Raw genomic sequence first — 3792 nt, 5'->3', positions numbered from 1 at the left:
ATGGATTACGAATCCTACCCCGTATTGCTTCTTATCAGGGAGACCTCTACAGCAGAGGACATGGCCGTTGTCTAGCAATGTATAAGCCTTACCAGTTCTTCTAATCTCACTAAGACCGATAATATCCCAAACAATGTCTGATAGCTCCTCAAAGAGTCCTGCTAAGCTAACCTCACTCGACAGAGTTCGGCTGTTGAAGCTTGACAGGGTCAGTTTCCATAGGCTGCCTGTCTGGAACCAGAGATTATTAGCACCCTCTGCTGCGTTACAGGTCTCACCGCCGCCTTGGTCAGGTGATCCGCAGCTGCTGGGGACTGATGGCCGTGGGTTAATTGTAGATATCACCAGATATCAGATCAATTCTTATGAGTTGTGAATGCGAAAGCACTGATATACATTTGAACGGCGCTGAGTGGCCATTCTAGTGATTATCTCCTCGCTGGCAAGCGAGCGCATTTAGATGCTTGGCCCGTTTTGATTTTTCCTTACTTAGAAGCACTCAGAACGCAGGCCAGGGCTTGCGCTGACAAGGAACAGCGCGGATCACAAAGGCTTTCGAGAGCGAGGGTGACGTGGCGTCGCGGCGATGCACTCTCCTATCGCGCCACACCTGGGCGTGCTTCCGTGGTAGCAGGCGTCCCCTTCCGCACACTCTGTTCCGTCAAGGCGCGCTCGTGACGTGGCGTCGCATCCAATGGGAATTTAGGTGCAGTTTCGCTAGTCTCGACGACAGACGCCATTATTGCTCAATTGGCCTTTGGACGCTTTCGCATTAAATGTTCGGACCACTTTGTCGACGAACACACTAAGATTAAGTCAACCTGAGAAAGAAAACTGTTAATAAACTAGTTTGAAATCGGCGCTCCTGCTGCTTTTTTGTGTACTTTGACTTTTTGCCCGAAACTGTTGATCTGTTGGGATACGTAGTGAGCCTGAATCTCCCAATACCTTGGTGAGTGTAGCACGTCGGGAGCGTTTTACAGTAGCATAAAAAAGGCACTACTGCATTTTATAGCTTGAGTGCAAGAACGTATTCAGGGTGGGAAGACTGCATTGGGTATTGAAAGAGTTATGGCAAGTGGTTCATTTAGTGATTGCACAAGAAAATAAAGCAGTGTGCTGTAGTCATGGGACTGCCCAATCACAGTTTAACCTGTACGGTTTGAGCTATATTTTACATTAAACAAGGTTTTAAACAAAATGGTGTGCCACTTGGAGACGAGTTTCTATTAGAAGCACAGTTAACTTCTGCAATATTTCACCAATCATAAGAGATTAGGTATCAGAACACAATACGGGTCCAAGAAACACACTTAAACAGCGCGAGTGTCATGAGCCGATGTGTTTATAGCAGAAGTCTGAAATGGTTTAACTTAACAAAACCATAAGGTAACAAAGGCTTTCGAGAGCGAGGGTGACGAGGGCATGTGGGTATGACATGAATGCAGCTTTTTCCGCGCAAGACGAGCAGGAAGAATGGGCTGAGACGCACGAGCACAGCGTGTGTCTCAGCCTCGTCTTCGTCCTCGTCTTCTACGCGAAAAGCTGCGTTCATGTCCTTTATTAAAACAAGGCTCCTCTTTTTTTTTTTTCGCCCATCCCACCCTCTGCTTGTTCTTATGGTACTCATTATTTTAGTTGTATTCCAAAAGGCTATATTTATAGAGCAACGGCTGCATGCTTAAAGGATGATCAACATGTAGCCCGGGCGATAGCTGCTTAGCACTACTGCTGAGTTTCCACAAAAAAATAACAAAAGAGACACGTAAAGGAGAAGGAAAAATACTGCGTCGGCCGGGAATCGAACCCGGGTCAACTGCTTGGAAGGCAGCTATGCTAACCACTATACCACCGACGCCGCCTTTTCACTGCTTCGCGACGACGGCTTATATAGGTTGGATATATTTAGGTCTTCCCGGCGAGAACACCTTCGTCGTAGGCGAGAGAAAGAGGAAGCCAGTCTGCAGCATCTATGGGCGCACTTGGCCGAAATGACGCTAGCCTATTTCTCCAGACAAATGTGTCGTTTCTCCTGTCGGTTCCATTTTATTCTCGCATGAGAGTGCACACTTGGACAATGCAATAAACAATGGCCTTTGCATACAAGAGCATCGCTTGAGCGCACACCGTGAATACTTGTCGTTCGGAACTTCTATAACGCAGGTGGATCTGCTTTTCCTACGGAGTTGTGTTCGTTCTTAAAAGCAGTATTGCCATTGCCTGACCCCCCCCCCCCTTTACTTTAACCTTCTTACTGCATTGCTGTACAGCTATGCCAAGAAAAACATATGGACGAATCCCAAAGATTCTGCAGTTTAAAAATGTGACCCATTCCCGGGATGGGCACTGCACATGTTTCACTGGGGGCGTGCCACTGCGCAGGTGACGGTGGTTGTGTGACGGTGGTTGTGCGACACTTGGTAGGTGCCGCTCTTTATTGCACCTTTTGAACCCCAACTTGGGTGTGTGCCGCTGTGTACGTGTCACGCTTCAATGAACGTTTTCGACCGCAATACGGGAACATTTTGGAATCTGGGGAGTACAATCAAGCTCTCTAGATGGCGTTGATAAATTACTAAAAGGTATTTGATTCAGTACAGATCAGGAGGCATTGCGTAAACAAGAAGTACAGGAGGGATACAAGTAGAAGAATTCGCCTTTAGCCATATGACAAAAGAAATGGAATTAGTTACCCTCCAAAATTCCCACGTTAACACAGACACTTCTTTATTTCATTCAGAATTGCTAACGTATGTGAATCCTAGCACTTTTAGTAAGAAAATATTCAGGCTATTAGACTGGGAAGACTGAGCGAGGATCAACAGTTAATATCTCAGAAACTTTCGGTTTGCCGATGACATTGTCCTGTTCCGCAACACTGGGAATTAAATGCAACAAGCGATCAAGGACCTGAACTGAGAAAGTGTAAGTGTAGGGTCGAAGATTAATACGCAGAAGACAAATGACTTTCCACAGCCTGCCGAGGGAACAAGAATTCATAATCGCCAGTCAGCCTCTAGAGTCTGTGCAGCAGTACGTGTATGTCAGTCAATTAGTCGCTAGGGACCCTGGTTATGTAAAAGAAATTTACAGAAGAATAAAAATGGGTTGGAGTGCATAAGGCAGGCATTACCATGACTGGAAGCCTGCCACTGTCGTTGAAAAGAAAGGTGTGCAATCATTGCATTTCTACCGGTGCTAACACATAGGGCACAAATTCAGAGATTAACATAGAAGCTTGAGAAGTTAAGTACCGCGCCATGAACGATAAAAATGGAAATTTTAGGCGTAATGTTAACACGCAAGAAGACAGCGGTACGGATCAGAAAGCAAACGGTAGTTGCCAATACGCTAGTTGGCATTAAGAGAAAAAAAATGTAGTTGAGCAGGCCATGTAATGCGTAGTACCAATAACAGGTGGACGAGTCAAGGTACAGAATGGGTACCAAGGTAAGAGGACAGCTGTTGAGGACAGCAGAAAATTAGGTGGGGTGATGAAATTAGGACATTTGCAGGCGCAACTTGGAATCAGCTAGCGGAAGATCGGTGTTTGACCAGCTGCAATGACCATCACTGTGGCTGAGACTCGCACACAATCTATGCTTCCGGTGAGGCCTGGTAGATCTCTCTCGGATTGCGGAACCCGACACTACCAATGACTACCACTAGCAACGACACTACCAACGACGCAGCCACCGTTGCACGCCCTTCGACAACAGTCTTCTGCGTTGTTTCATTTATTTCATTTCATTTCATTTATTCAACCTTAAGGGCCCGAAGGCATTACATAAG

General features: G+C 46.2%; 1 non-coding gene across 1 annotated transcript; it reads right to left on the bottom strand.

The window, feature by feature from the left end:
• Positions 1-1786: 1786 nt before the first annotated feature.
• On the bottom strand, positions 1787-1858 carry TRNAG-UCC (transfer RNA glycine (anticodon UCC)). The gene has a single exon. It is a non-coding gene; the product is annotated as a tRNA-Gly (tRNA).
• Positions 1859-3792: the final 1934 nt, after the last annotated feature.

Source organism: Dermacentor andersoni, chromosome 10, assembly GCF_023375885.2.
Source record: "Dermacentor andersoni chromosome 10, qqDerAnde1_hic_scaffold, whole genome shotgun sequence".
NCBI lineage: Eukaryota > Metazoa > Arthropoda > Arachnida > Ixodida > Ixodidae > Dermacentor > Dermacentor andersoni.
This window is presented reverse-complemented; position numbering and strand designations above follow the sequence as displayed.